Raw genomic sequence first — 17,086 nt, 5'->3', positions numbered from 1 at the left:
TCAGCTCCAGTAGCAGCCGGGCCACAGCAGAGCTCTGGGTCTCACAGAGTAAGCTCAGACAGATGACAGAGAATGCCAATACAGAGAGTGAGAAGCAGACGAGATCACTGGATGAAGAAATAAGTATATAAATGGTCAACATGGAATGAAATAAGCTGAAAACAGAGAGCACTAGTAGTAAAGAAAAAAGAGAAAGTGGAGCTTAGCTGGCTCACCGGATCTAAGGGTTATGTGTGGCCAAGAGTTGCTCACTTTGGGCCTGATTCAGATTCTCACCTGCGTTGATTGACATGCCTGACTTCTCTTGTGTCCTCCACAATCTGTTCAACTCTAGGACCAGCACAGGAGGGAACAGGAGCTGCACAGGGCAACAGACTGTGGATGACATAGGAGACATCCGAAACATCAATAAAGACAGTAGGACGCCAATTGTGGGGTCAAAGGAGGCACTGAGAATGGGTCATAGATATTCATCCAACTGGACACTAAATATTAGTTTACGAGAAGGGGAATAAGGCTACAGTTTATACAAATTAAAGGTACAGCCAGCATCTGTATGCCCTCGTATACAGGATTCTAGAATGCTCTATGCAGTGGGGAAAATAAGTATTTGATACACTGCCGATTTTGCAAGTTTTCCAACCTACAAAGAATAGAATAGAGAGGTCTGTAATTTTTATGGTAGGTACACTTCAACTGCGAGAGACAGAACCTAAAAATAAAAACTAGAAAATCACATTGTATGATTTTTACATAATTATTTTACATTTTATATCATGAAATAGGTATTTAATACAATAGAAAAACAGAGTTTAATATTTGGTACAGAAACCTTTGTTTGCAATTACAGAGGTCAGACATTTCCTGTAGTTCTTCACCAAGTTTACAGACACTGCAGCAGGGATTTTTGCCAACTCCTCCAACATTGAGTTTCAGCTACCTCCAAAGATTTCCTATTTGGGTCTGGTCTGGATACTGGTTAGGCCACTCCAGGACCTTAAAATGATTCCTACGTAGCCACTTCTTAGTTTGAGCTAGCAGGAGTAAGCTATCCTCTTCTGCAGACAACAAAAGAGCCACAGCTACTGCTTCTGTGAAACATACATATTGTATATACAGTATATAATTTTCACAAGACTGCTATGTGATGGTACAATATCTTAGCATTTGAGGCCCCGTTTTTAATTTTGTCAAGAGTCTCACTTTTTCTATAACTGACCCTACCTCTCTTTGCTGTAGAGTGTAAGTTTTTACTATCAGTGGGATCCTCTCTCTCCTGTAGAGTGTAAGTTTTTATGGTCGATAGGATTCTCTTTTTGCTCTCTCCCACTTTTATTTACTGAGCAATTCCTTTCCAATATTGAGATTCATACAAATTTGCCTGGATTCTAATTGATTTGGAAAATTTGGTGAAGCCGGCAAATTCAAATGTTAAAACATCCGTTTATCTCTACTAGAAAGGTGAAGCCACTGAGACATGCTAGGCATGCACCTCAGGTATCTGAGTTTCATTAGGATCACCTCCACTCTCGGGAATTAACGCCTGGTGATGAGGGTCTGAATTCTGCTTGGACCCTACTTTGTCAGTCCCCAAATCCAACTGGAAATAATTTGGGGCATCGGTGCAGATGCTTTTGTCCTCTTGATTTTGTGAATCTTTGGAGCAGACCTCTGAGGCCATGGAGTAGAATGTGTGAACAGTTCTGCAGACTCGTCCACCTAAGGTTCACCACAGTCAGTTGGGCAACTGAAGAGTTGTAACGTGAGGAGAAACAAGGGTAATTGAGGTGCCACCTCTGAGGATTGTACTCTGTGTGATGATAACATGGAAGAAGAAGAAGAGTGGCCACTTGAATCAGCACTTGCCATCTACTAGAGCACATGCTCTTTCTGGCCCTCATCTACAAGGAGTACCACTGTGCGGCTGCTAAAAAAAAAAGAGTTGAATAGCACGTCCAGTAACAGATGTTGTCAGTTGTCTTTGGATAGGATGAGACAATGTTTAGAATAGAAAATGTGGCCTCCTGCCTGTTCCACAATATTAGCATAAACGAGTTAGATCAGGAAATGTGGCCTCCTGACTGCATCACAATATTAGTCCAAATGATTTAGATTAGGAAAAGTGGCCTCCTGCCTGCACCATATTATTAGCACACACAATTTTGATTAGTTAATGTGGCCTCCTGCCTGCACCACAATATTAGCACAAACAAGTTAGATTAGGAAATGTGGCCTCCTGCCTGCACCACAATATTAGCACAAACAATTTAGATTAGGAAATGTGGCCTCCTGCCTGTACCACACTATTAGCACAAATGAGTTAGATATTGGAAGGTGGTTTTCATGCAGGGTCCAATATAGCTGAAGTAGCTGACAAGAATCCACCTATCTAACTATCTGACTACTTGCAGCAGCAGCAGGAACAGCCTCTCTGCTCTGTTACACTGACAAAATGGCACCACCAAAACAATATGTCCGCTTTTTATATGGAGAGCGACATGTGACTTCTGCAGCCAATGCCAGAAGCCCTTATGTCTAAACAATGTGGATAAATTCTGCACCCTGTTTGGCTGCCAAATCTTCACACATTAAGCTAATAAAAAAAAGAATAACAGTCTGCTGTCCTTCTGACTTCTCCCCACCACATCCCCTCATCAAACACGTCCTATCCGCTCATCATACAGCACCACTATCCTAACCAAAGTCCTAACAAATTCATTAATGGAAACGCGATTATTTACCAAACTGTGTCCAAATTTTGCCAACTTTGAGAAAAAGTGCTTGGGAATCCAATGAGATGAGCGAATATGTTCGGAAAACGATTGCCAAATATAAATCCGGCATGAATATGGTACATTTGGATTCGTGATCGGTAGCACGAGCATTTTTCTTAACTATCAGAAAAAATCGGTAACATTCGGTAAAAGATGGAATAAAAGCCGGCAATTCATGTGCCATGTTCAGTAAAATCACAGCGTGACAGGTTAGAATAGAATAGATAGAATAGATATATACACATAGAATACATTGATATACAGTGCCTTGCGAAAGTATTCAGCCCCTTGGAACTTTTCAACCTTTTCTCACATATCATGCTTCAAACATAAAGATACCAAATGTAAATTTTTGGTGAAGAATCAACAACAAGTGGAAAACAGTTGTGAAGTTGAACGAAATTTATTGGTTATTTTAAACTTTTGTGGAAATGCAAAAACTGAAAAGTGGGGCGTGCAATATTATTCAGCCCCTTTAACTTAAAGGGACACTGTCACCTGAATTTGGAGGGATTAATCTTCAGCCATGGAGGCGGGGTTTTGGGGTTTTTGATTCACCCTTTCCTTACCCGCTGGCTGCATGCTGGCTGCAATATTGGATTGAAGTTCATTCTCTGTCCTCCATAGTACACGCCTGCGCAAGGCAACATTGCCTTGTGCAGGCATGTACTATGGAGGACAGAGAATGAACTTCAATCCAATATTGCAGCCAGCATGCAGCCAGCGGGTAAGGAAAGGGTGAATCAAAAACCCAAAAACCCCGCCTCCATGGCTGAAGATTGTTCCCTCCAAATTCAGGTGACAGTGTCCCTTTAATACTTTGTTGCGCCACCTTTTGCTGTGATTACAGCTGCAAGTCACTTGGGGTATGTCTCTATAAGTTTTGTACATCGAGAGAATTCTTGCCCATTCTTCCTTGGCAAACAGCTCGAGCTCAGTGATGTTTGATGGAGATCATTTGTGCACAGCAGTTTTCAGCTCTTTCCACAGATTCCCGGTTGGATTGAGGTCTGGACTTTGACTTGGCCATTTTAACACCTGGATAAGTTTATTTGAGAACCATTCCATTGTAGATTTTGCTTTATATTTGGGATCATTGTCTTGATGGAAGACAAATCTCCGTCCCAGTCTCAGGTCTTTTGCAGACTCCAACAGGTTTTCTTCAAGAATGGTCCTGTATTTGGCTCCATCCATCTTCCCATCAATTTTAACCATCTTCCCTGTCCCTGCTGAAAAAAAGCAGGCCTAAACCATGATGTTGCCACCACCATGTTTGACAGTGGGAATGGTGTGTTCAGAGTGATGAGCTGTGTTGCCTTTACGCCAAACATATTGTATGGATTGCGATGGTATTCGGCCCCCTGGAACTTTTCAACCTTTTGCCACATATCATGCTTCAAACATAAAGATATCAAATGTACATTTATGCTGAATAATCAACACAAGTGGAACACAATTGTGAAGTTGAAAGAAATTTATTGGTTATTTTAAATTTTTGTGGAAATTCAAACACTGAAAAATGGGGCGTGCAATATTATTCGGCCCCTTTACTTTCAGTGCAGCAAACTCACTCCAGAAGTTCATTGTGGATCCAAAAACTGGAGCAGTTTGCTCCTGAGGAGTGGGCCAAAATACCTGTTGAGAGGTGCAAAAGTCTCATTGACAATTACAATCGTTTGATTGCAGTGATTGCCTCAAAAGGTTGTACAACAAAATATTAAGTTAAGGATACCACCATTTCTGTCCAATCCTAATTCATGAGTTTTATTTTTTTTTTTTTAATTCTGTGGAAGCATGGTTGAAAAGCAATGTCTGACTTTCATTTGTTCATTTCATAGATCTTTTATTTATTATTACTTTCATCAGATTCAAGTTATTTCTGTGACCATTGTGGGTTTTTCTGTCATTAAACGATGGTACCAACAATTTTGACCACGTACATATATATATATATATATATATATATATATAAAGAGAAAAAATTGGAATAGCATCAGATACTACCTTGATGACGTGCAAAGTTTCCCCAACCAATATTCAAATGGCTTAAAAATAGAAATAAAAAACTCAAAAAATAAAGTTGATGGACTAAAGAGATAAAATTTGGTCCAGAAAAAATTAAAAACAAAGGAAATTAATCTTATCCCTTTTGTGACATCTTTTTGTGAGGAAAGTGGAGAAATTTCTGATATTATATCAAGACATTGGGGGATGTTACATAAATGCTTGCCACAAGTGGGGGAATTCTCTAGGCCGACAATTTTTTCTTATAAACATAACCGTACTATTCATAAACGAAAGAGAAACAAACACGGCACTGCTCCCTTTAATACACACCTAATAAGTCTCTTGTGTCACACTGCTATGTGCCGCTGCTGGTCTGGAATGTTGCACGGACACCGGGTGCACTGTATCAGAGCATACAAAATCCAAAAAACAAGGAAAAAGACAATGCACTCACCGGTCCTTGAAATTCATGTGCCTTTAATCAGAACATGTGCAGGAACTTACAGGAGAACGTGGAAAGGGGGACGACGGCCGTTTCGTGCGACTGCACTTCTACGGGTCCGAACCGTAGATTCGGACCCGTAGAAGTGCTGTCGCACGAAACGGCCGTCGTCCGCCTTTCCACGTTCTCCTGTAAGTTCCTGCACATGTTCTGATTAAAGGTACATGAATTTCAAGGACCGGTGAGTGCATTGTCTTTTTCCTTGATTTTTGGATAACCGTACTATTGCTTCAACCCTGATAAGGTCTGATATTTGATCCTTTAAAAAATCCAGTCAACCAACATTTGCTGGTTACGGCAGAAAAGGTTGTTTTCCATGTTTATCTTGTGTTAACTGTTGTTTGATGCTAAAGGACTCAAGTTTCACTCATCCTGTAACAAATGAGGAGTTTAAGATACAACACTTTTTGACATGTGATTCAGAATTTGTGATATATTTACTACAATGTCCTTGTTCCTTATGGTATGTTGGTGAAACTACTTGTGATTTTAAGACAAGAATCAATTAACACCGACATATCAAAAGGAAAAAACGCATGGATTTACCGGTTTCTAAACACTTTGCGGAAAAATCACATACCGAGAAACAATTGCGTTTTTCGCATAAAAGATACGATACCTATTCAAAGGAGGGGAGGAGATCGTGTGCGATTATTGAAAAAGAGGGAATTGGAATGGATAGTGAAATTAAATACTCTTAAACCACATGGTTTGAATGTAGACTTTAAATAAAACCAGCTTATTTAACATACAGTGTATATATTCTTCTCCTGATTACATACTATCTGTTTTTATATAAAAATCCTTTTGGATTGAAAATAACATTTGTTCTTTTCTTTTTGTTTTCCCCATCCTATGAAACAAATATATATATTTTTTTATTTTGATTACTTTTTATTCTTTATTTCTTTATTTTCCTTCTGAGTAATACTAATACGGTAATACATTTTATTCACAGTGTAAAATCAAAACAAACTGGATTCATTAAGATGTGCGTTTTTTATTCATTCCCGCATCTAAACAAATTTCATAACGAAACATAAATTAAGTTAAAATTTCTCTGTAAACACAATTAAATGTATAGTCATTTTCGTCATTTTCAAAGATCTTTCCTTGACTTCTTCCAGATACAATTTAATGTGTGGGGACGGGATTGTGTGTGGTAATGTAGTAGGGGGTGGGATTATGTGTGGTAATGTGCTGGGGGGATTATGTGTGGTAATGTTATGTGGGGGCGGGATTATGTGTGGTAATGTGGTGGGGGGGGCGGGATTATGTGTGGTAATGTGGTGGGGGGGCGGGATTATGTGTGGTAATGTGGTGGGGGGCGGGATTATGTGTGGTAATGTGGTGGGGGCGGGATTATGTGTGGTAATGTGGTGGGGGCGGGATTATGTGTGGTGATGTGGTTGGGGGCAAGATTATGTGTGGTAATGTGGTGGTGGGGGCAGGATTATTTGTGGTAACGTGGTGGGGGGCGGGATTATGTGTGGTAATGTGGTGGGGGGATTATGTGTGGTAATGTGGTGGGGGCGAGATTATGTGATGTGGTGGGGGCAGGATTATGTGGTAATGTGGTGGGGGTGGATTATGTGGTAATGTGGTGGGGGGCGGGATTATTGTGGTAATGTTGTGGGGGGGCGGGATTATGTGTGGTAATGTGGTGGGGGGTGGGATTATGTGTGGTAATGTGGTGGGGGGTGGGATTATGTGTGGTAATGTGGTGGGGGGAGGGATTATGTGTGGTTATGTGGTGGGGGATGGGATTATGCGTGGTGATGTGGTGGAGGGGCAGGATTATGGGTGCTGATGGGGTGGGGGGTGGGATTATGGGTGGTGATGGGGTGGGGGGGCCGGATTATGGGTGGTGATGGGGTGGGGGGCGGGATTATGGATGGTGATGGGGTGGGGGGTGGGACTATGGGTGGTGATGGGGTGGGGGGGCGAGATTATGGGTGGTGATGGGGTGGGAGGGCGGGATTATGGGTGGTTGTGGGATTGGGGGGCAAGATTATGGGTGGTGATGGGGTTGGAGGGGCGTTATTATGGGTGGTGATGGGGAGGGGGGCGGGATTATGGGTGGTGATGGGGTGGGGGGCAGGATTATGGGTGGTGATGGGGTGGGGGGGGCCGGATTATGGGTGGTGATGGGGTGGGGAGCGGTATTATGGGTGGTGATCTTTTTAATGGGTGGTGATGGGGTGGGGTGTTTGTTTTTTATGGGTGGTGATGGGGTGGGGGGGTGGGTTTTATGGGTGGTGATGGGGTGGAGGGGGTGGGATTATGGGTGGTGATGGGGTGGGGGGTGGGATTATGGGTGGTGATGGGTTGGGGGTGGGATTGGGTGGTGATGGGGTTGGGGGTGGGATTATGGGTGGTGATGAGGTGGGATTATGTGTGGTGATGGGGTGGGGGGCGGGATTATGTGTGGTGATGGGGTGGGGGGCGGGATTATGTGTGGTAATGGGGTGGGGGCGGGATTGTGTGGAAATGGGCTGGGGGGCGGGATTATGTTTGGTGATGTGTTGGTGGTGGGATTATGTGTGGTGATGTGTTGGGGGTGGGATTACGTGTGGTGATGTTTTGAGGGCAGGATTATGTGTGGTGATGTTTTGAGGGCAGGATTATGTGTGGTAATGTGGTGGGGGGCGGGATTGTGTGTGGTGATGTGGTGGGAGGCGAAGCTACTGTGCAGGGGGTGGGATTAACGAGTAATCACGATGCCTCATATATATATAGATATCAATAATAGGAGTACCATAGTTAATACAGCGCTTTTTTTTCCGAAATTGCTCTGCGCAATCGTATACCTGAATACTGTGAGTTTTGGACACAATTGTCATAGATATGCACAGTGGGCATACAATCACAGAATACTTTAGTTAATATGGCGCCCTGCTCTCCGAAAGTGTTCTGCGCAATTGCGTGCCTGAGCATTGTGGGTCCTGGACACAAACGTCATGGACATGAACAGTGGACGCAAGGACGCCGAGGATCTGGCGTGCATGAGAAATATGTTATTGTAAGTGCAGTTTAATTATGTTTCATGAGATGGGACACCTGGATGTGGAAATTGGTTTAATTGATTATTTAGTGAATCTTTGTGATTATCACATATTCTTGATAATGACTTGTCCGCATAGATAATAAATCTTAAAGGATTTTCTGAATATGCACTAATGCACTTTATGTATCACTTGTCACTGATGCGCTATTTATTATTTTTCATCATTGTTCTTTAGTAAAATCATTATGAGGAATGTATGTGTTTCCTATAAAAATTTGGCACTTCTATGTATTCACTGCTTGAGATAGGATACTATATCCGAAACGTTGCCATGCCGTTTGGGCAATAAAGTCCACTTTTTTGTGCTGTTTTCCTTGATATATATATCTATATATATAATTGTCTAAGGGTTTTTCTGTCTGTCTGTCCTGGAAATCCCGCGTCTCTGATTGGTCGAGGCCGCCAGGCGACAGGCACAGCATGGCGACGATGATGTCATAAAGGTTGCCTCGACCAATCAGTGACGGGCACAGTCTGCCGCGAATTCGCCTCGACCAATCAGCGACGGGCACAGTATCGACGTAGATGTCATAATGGTCACAATCTAGTATATATATAACTATATATATATATATATATATATATATATATATAAATATATATATATATATATATACAGCTCTGGCAAAAATTAAGAGACCATTGTAAAATGTTCAGTTTGTCTGATTTTTTTCTTTATAATTATATTTTTTTGAAAAAAAAAGGTGAGGGCTCCCACGCAATTTTCAGAACCAGCAGAGGGAAAGCCGACAGCTGGAGGCTATTAATATCCCAGGCTATTAATATCAGCTCATAACTATACATTTAGCCTGTACTGGCTATTAAAATGTGGGTCCCTAAAAAACAACGTACTGTAGATGTTAGGTGCTGGGATTTTCCCACTGGACCGGGTTGTTCCCAAGCCTTGTCTGCCTCTGCGGTCTACCATTCTGCTTTGGCCACAGTGGGAGCTGCTCAGCAGAGAAGTTGTGCTCAGCGTCTTGCCCAGACTCGTGCTGTTTGCTTGGTTACTGCTGGCTCTCCTGGCAAAGCTATAGTAGCTAGCAATAGGCAGCAGTGAACATGCCTTCCAGAGGATAAGTCCAGAAATCACCCTACTGAGCATGCTTGTGAGGTGGCAACCTCTCATTCGTGGTTGGTCGTTAACTGCTCGGGTGACGTGACAGTTCCACATTGGTCCACTAACAAAGTCCTGTCTGACTGGACTTGAACAGGAACGTATAAAAGGATTCCTGGAGTGCGCGTCGTCACGCTAAAATAATTTATGTCCTATATGTGTGTGGATTATAATGGTAGTGTGGACTTATCTGCATGTTCACAGGGCAGGCATATAGCTTTTAGAATTCCAGCACCTCCGCAGAGGAGTTTGAGTGAATTCAGGGCAGGTGCATAGCCTTTAGAATTCAAGCACCTCCGGAGAGGAGTTCGTGTGCGTGCACACGCTGTGATTGTGTCAACTACCTGTTCCCTTGCCCCTGTGAGGTTGCGTTAACCTGTGAGGGTAACAGGGATTGTGTTTAGCAGCATACCAGCTCTGTTACTGTGTGCGAGTGACAGCTCTATTGCAGAGCATCTATCACCTTGCTGTGTGTGAGTGACACAGCCTTGTGTACTATACGCTGAGTGACATGTAACTCAGTGCAAGCTAGCTATCACTCACTGTGTGCTCCATCATTGTTCACATTAGCTGAAGTTTTCCATCTCTGCACGGTAGACCCGAGGTTGCGGTCACACTTTATCATTATATTAAGTGCGATCTGCCAACCCTAACAGTAGGGTCCCCCTCTAATTAATAACAGCATAGGCTATGCAGACAGTTGCGGGCTGTCATGATGATCTGTTGCGATGTCACTGAGCTTGAACTACGGTGACCTTATGACTGACTTTTTTCCCAATGTGCTGAAGTCACGGCAGTTCAGCCCTGCTGGGAACGCAACTTCAGAGACCGGAGGTAACCTCGATGATGTCGCCGCCGGTCACTGATGCTGCCCTTGCAGCAGCTCATTCACCAGTGGTTCTCAGCCTGGACGGTCACATCTTGGCACTGACCAGGTTGAAAATTGTTTTTCCCCCAAACATGGATTACAGGGTGGGACAGAATGATGGAGAGGTAAGGGATATTGTTGTTTCTTTATTTTAGTTTTATTACAAGAGAATGAAGGCTTCGGTGGAATTAGGGAGAATTAGGCGTTAGTTGAGCATAACTGCGTTTTTGCTATTTTTAAATAAAATGGAAAACTGTGTTTAGTCTTATTTCTAATAAAGGACTTTATTCTGGCTGTGTCTTTATTTACATACAACTATAGTATTAGTAATGGAGGTGTCTTAGAGACACCTCTCCATTACTAAGCCTTGGGCTTGATGTCACTTGACAATACAAAGGTGACATCAACCTCACAAATATGAACCCCACTTGCCACTGCTACAGGGCAAGTGGGAAGAGTCGGGCAAAACACCAGAATTAGCGCATCTAATGCGCCTCTTCTGAGCAGCTACGGGCTGCTATTTTTAGGCTGGGGGGAAATATCCATGGCTCCTTACCAGCCTGGGAACACCAGCCCCCAGCCGTGAGCTTTAGCAAGGCTATTTGTCCAAAATGGGTGGACCCCACATCATTTTTTAAATTATTTATGTAGATAATTAAAAATAAGGCGTGGGGAACCCCCTATTTCTGATAACCATATATGCTGAAGCTGACAACTGAAGGTTTCAGGCCCTAGCTCTGAGTTTTGCTTGGCTGGTTATCAAAAATACAGGGGAACCCACGCAGGTGTTTTTTTTTATTCATTTATTTCCAGTGCAGGAGTGGCTGATGAAAACTCCCATCCACCGCTCCTGCTCTCACTGTTATTAATGGCAGCATGTGTCAGCTGATGAGAGCAGTAGTCCCATCAGCTGAAACCAGTGACCGGAGGTAACCTCGATGACGTCACTGCCAGTCACTGACGTTGCGCTCAAAGGTATTTCAGTCACCAGTGGTTCTCTGCCTGGACGGTCACATCTTGGCACCATCCAGGTTGACAGCTATTTATCCCCCAGACATAGATTACAGCGTGGGACAGAATGACGGAGAGGTATGGGATACTGTTGTTTTATTACAGGAGAACAAGGGCTTCGTTGGAATTAGGTGTTAGGTGAGTATGACTGTGTTTGTTATTATTAAATACAAATCGAAAAACTGTGTTTAGTCTTATTACTAATAAAGGACTTTATTCTGGCTGTGTCTTTATTTACCATACAACTAAAAGATTAGTAATGGATAGGTGTCTTATAGATGTTTCTCCATTATTAAGCTGTGGTCTTGATGTTACCTAACAATACAAAGGTGACATCAACCCCACAAATATGAACCCCACTAATAGATGTGCCTTTTCTGGGCAGCAGCAGGATGCTATTTTTAGGCTCAGGGGCCCATATCCATGGCCCCTTACCAGTCTGAGAATACCAGCCCCTAGCTGTGAGCTTTAGCAAGGCTGGTTGTCAAAAGTGGGGGAGACCTCACACCGCTTTTAAAGCAATTTATTTAGATAATGAAAAATAAGGTGTGGGAACCCTCTATTCCTGATAACCAGCCTCGCTGAAGCTGACAGCTGAGGCTTGCAGCTCTCAGCTGTGAGTTTTGCCTGTCTGGTTATCAAAAATTACAGGCGAACCCATGTAATTTTTTTTTTAAGTATTTATTTCCAGTGCAGGTGCGGCTGATGAATACTCCCATCTGCCGCTCCTGCTCTCACTGTTATTAGTGACAGCAGGTGTCAGCTGATGGGAGCTGTAGTCCCATCAGCTAACACCAGTGACCGAAGGTAAATTGTATACCTCCCATCACAGCTGAGTGCTCACGCTGTCATCTGACAGGATGGGAACGGCGGCTCTCTGACCGGCGAGGATGATTTCACCGCCAATCAGAAGTGCTATGCTGGTGTTTCTCTGGTGTTTCCCAGAGACTAGCGGTGGATACCGTGTCTGGAGGCAGTGCCCCTCACCCCGAACACCAGCGCTTTCAGCTTGTGGGTGCTACATCCTGATGTGCGGCCATTGCCCCACCATTAAAGCACTCTAACTAAGCTCTATTTTACCTCCATTCTCTATAACGCAAGCTGTGGCGGCGCTTTTTTGACTGATGAAAGTCCTTATGGACTGAAACGTTTCGAGTGCTACAAATAAATCAAATCTTTCGCCGCTTAAGTTGAGTGCTAGACTTCTTTCTATTTGTATTGAAGGTCTGGGAACCTAGTCTAAGCACCACAGTATAGCTGTGCACACGGTGTTTTCTCTCAGGTGTTTCCCACGTTGTCACACTGGCTTTTGTGCTGTGTATGTTCGGCTATATTCGGCAATTAACTCAACGATTAAATCAGCGACTATTGCAAATTCGGTGATCGTGACCAGAACCGAACAATGAAATATTCGTTCATCTCTAATGTCTAGTAACAAACCCAGTGAAATCCAAGTGCTAATCCATTTTAACCTTTATATTATAACATACTTCTATGCCAAGTATTATAAGTACTGTATACGATATACTGTACATGTTTGGTTTCTAGACTACTACACCTAAGAGAATATCCTTTATTTTCCTGATCTGCATTATTCCAACATGATTTTCAGTAAATCTAGAATAAAGAAATCTGTTCTCACTATATTAAAAACCCCTGGGGACAGTATTTTGCAATTTCTCTCCAATCCTTGACATAAGACAATATAAGAAACTATGCCCAAACCACTTATTGAATGTAAAAAGCTTTGTGGAATCCATTTTTACATACTGTATATGTATCTATTGTTGTGACTGATCGAGCTGTATCTCTAGGCACAGGTCTAATGGAAATATGCTCACTGGATAGTGAAGGATATGATTTAAGTGCTACTGTGAGGGATTAGTAAAGTCATTCACACCCCTTGCCCCAATAATCTGATAATAATTGGACAAGGGTAAATATAATGATGTTATCCTGAGGGGAGTTAATGTGAGGAGTTGATTGAAAAGTTCTCTGATCTTTTCTGTAATTAAATGCTTCAAAAAATCCAGCACAGTATCATTACAAATGGAAGGATGACTGATCTTCTTTATAACCCCTAGATGGACCACACTTCTCACTTTCCAGTAAAAAATACATACAGAACTGTAGCTGTGATATCAAGAGTTGTTACTAGAGGGATATGTCTACTGGAGTCTCCAGTTATAGCTGGAAATGTAAGGACATAACTGCAATGGGTGCAGAGCTCATGCCTTGGTGCTTGTGCCTGAATTGGCATTATCTGGCAAGCCTAGAATTATAAAGGATACATGGTTAGTGGGAGAGGCCCATTACAGAATTTTGTATTAGGGTCAAGCAGCATGAAGTTACGAACCATGACTGCATACCTTTGAGGTTCACCTTTTCCAGATGTATGAGAGGATGTGCTTGAGTATCAGGGTGCTATTATGTGCTCGGCTCTCAGCACGTGTTAGCTGGTACTCGATTTCAACCTTGAATCCCCACCCAGCATGTTTGGTGCTTGTTACACAACCAATAAGCATGCAGGGATTGCCTGCGAGTCACTGTAATGCTGTAGCCATCTTGGTTGTGGCATTAATGTGATTGTCTCGTCTTATGACAATATCAGGGGTAATAAAAGTGTAGGCTCAGCACACTGATGCCATTACACAGCTTTATAACAGTTGTTATGGGAGGCAGAGAGTGCTTAACCCCTTTCTGACATCAGACGTACTATCCCGTCGAGGTGGGGTGGGCCCCTATGACCACCGACGGGATAGTACGTCATACGCGATCGGCCGCGCTCACGGGGGGAGCGCCGCCGATCGCGGCCGGGTATCAGCTGCCTATCGCAGCTGACATCCGGCACTATGTGCCAGGAGTGGTCACGGACCGCTCCCAACACATTAACCCCCGGCACACCGCGATCAAACAAGCTTCCCTGAGCCCCCCGCAGCAACGCGATGTGATCGCGTTGCTGCGAGGGTCTCCGTACCTCCCTCCCTGCTCCAGGCCCGAACCCAAGATGGCCGCGGCATCCGGGTCCTGCAGGGAGGGAGGTGGCTTCACAGAGCCTGCTCAGAGCAGGCACTGTGAAGCCTGCAGTGCTGCAAGTCAGATCGGTGATCTGACAGAGTGCTGTGCACACTGTCAGATCACTGATCTGTGATGTCCCCACCTGGGACAAAGTAAAAAAGTTAAAACAAATTTTTCCAAATGTGTAAAAAAAAAAAAAATATTCCTAAATAATGAAAAAAAAAATATTATTCCCATAAATACATTTCTTTATCTAAATTAAAAAAAACAAAACAATAAAAGTACACATATTTAGCATTGCCGCGTCCGTAACGGCCGCACCTATAAAACTGGCTCACTAGTTAACCCCTTCAGTAAACACCGTAAGAAAAAAAAAATAAAAAGAGGCAAAAAACAACGCTTTATTATCATACCGCCGAACAAAAAGTGGAATAACACGCGATCAAAAAGACAGATATAAATAACCTTGGTACCGCTGAAAGCGTCATCTTGTCCCGCAAAAAACGAGCTGCCATACAGCATCATCAGCAAAAAATAAAAAAGTTATAGTCCTGAGAATAAAGCGATGCAAAAATAATTATTTTTTCTATAAAATAGTTTTTATCGTATAAAAGCGCCAAAACATAAAAAAAATATAAATGAGGTATCGCTGTAATCGTACTGACCTGAAGAATAAAACTGCTTTATCAATTTTACCAAACGCGTAACGGTATAAACGCTTCCCCCAAAAGAAATTCATGAATAGCTGGTTTTTGGTCATTCTGCCTCACAAAAATCGGAATAAAAAGCGATCAAAAAATGTCACGTGCCCAAAAATGTTATCAATAAAAATGTCAACTCGTCTCGCAAAAAACAAGACCTCACATGACTCTGTGGACCCAAATATGGAAAAATTATAGCACTCAAAATGTGGTAACGCAAAAAATATTTTTTGCAATAAAAAGCGTCTTTCAGGGAGTGACGGCTACCAATCATAAAAATCCGCTAAAAAAACGCTATAAAAGTAAATCAAACCCCCCTTCATCACCCCCTTAGTTAGGGAAAAAATAAAAAAATGTATTTATTTCCATTTTCCCATTAGGGCTAGGGTTGGGGTTAGGGCTAGGGTTAGGGCTAGGGTTAGGGTTAGGGCTAAGGTTAGGGCTAGGGTTAGGACTAGGGATAGGGCTAGGGTTAGGGCTAGGGTAAGGGTTAGGGTTAGGGCTAGGATTAGGGCTAGGGTTAGGGCTAGGGTTAGGGCTAGGGCTAGGGTTAGGGTTAGGGCTAGGGTTAGGGTTAGGGCTACAGTTAGGGTTGGGGCTAAAGTTAGGGTTAGGGTTGGGGCTAAAGTTACGGTTAGGGTTTAGATTACATTTACAGTTGGGAATAGGGTTGGGATTAGGGTTAGGGGTGTGTCAGGGTTAGAGGTGTGGTTAGGGTTACTGTTGGGATTAGGGTTAGGGGTGTGTTTGGATTAGGGTTTCAGTTATAATAGGGGGGTTTCCACTGTTTAGGCACATCAGGGGCTCTCCAAACGCGACATGGCGTCCAATCACAATTCCAGCCAATTCTGCGTTGAAAAAGTAAAATAGTGCTTCTTACCTTCTGAGCTCTCCCGTGCACCCAAACAGGGGTTTACCCCAACATATGCAGTATCAGCGTACTCAGGACAAATAGGACAACAACTTTTGGGGTCGAATTTCTCCTCTTACCCCCGGGAAAATACAAAACTGGGGGATAAAAAATAATTTTGGGGGGAAAGTTTTTTTTTTTTGTTTTTTTTCACGGCTCTGCGCTACAAACTGTAATGAAACACTTGAGGGTTCAAAGCTCTCACAACACATCTAGATAAGTTCCTTAGGGGGTCTAGTTTCCAAAATGGTGTCACTTGTTAGGGTTTCTACTGTTTAGGTACATTAGGGGCTCTGCATACGCAATGTGACACCTGCAGACCATTCCATCTAAGTCTGCATTCCAAATGGAGCTCCTTCCCTTCCGAGCCCTCTCATGCGCCGAAACGGTGGTTCCCCCCCACATATGGGGCATCAGCGCACTCAGGACAAATTGGACAACAAATTTTGGGGTCCAATTTCTCTTGTTACCCTCGGGAAAATACAAAACTGGGGGCTAAAATATAATTTTTGTGGGAAAAAAATTTTGTTTTATTTTTACGGCTCGGCATTATAAACTTCTGTGAAACCCTTGGTGGGTCAAAGCACCCACCACACATCTAGATAAGTTCCTTAGGGGGTCTACTTTCCAAAATGGTGTCACTTGTGGGGGGTTTCTACTGTTTAGGTACATTAGGGGCTCTGCAAACGCAATGTGACACCTGCAGACCATTCCATCTAAGTCTGCATTCCAAATGGCGCTCCTTCCCTTCCGAGCCCTCCCATGCGCCCAAACAGTGGTTCCCCCCACATATGTGAAAAAATATGATTTTTTATTTTTGCGGTTCTGCATTATAAACTTCTGTGAAGCACTTGGTGGGTCAAAGTGCTCACTACACCTCTAGATAAGTTCCTTAGGGGGTCAACTTTCCAAAATGGTGTCACTTGTGGGGGGTTTCAATGTTTAGGCACATCAGTGGCTCTCCAAATGCATCATGGCGTCCCATCTCAATTCCAGTCAATTTTGCATTGAAAAGTCAAACAGCGCTCCTTCCCTGCCGAGCTCTCCCACGCACCTAAACAGTGGTTTACCCCCACATATGGGGTATCAGCGTACTCAGGACAAATTGTGC

This window comes from Ranitomeya imitator, chromosome 4, assembly GCF_032444005.1.
Source record: "Ranitomeya imitator isolate aRanImi1 chromosome 4, aRanImi1.pri, whole genome shotgun sequence".
Taxonomy (NCBI): Eukaryota; Metazoa; Chordata; class Amphibia; order Anura; family Dendrobatidae; genus Ranitomeya; species Ranitomeya imitator.
This window is presented reverse-complemented; position numbering follows the sequence as displayed.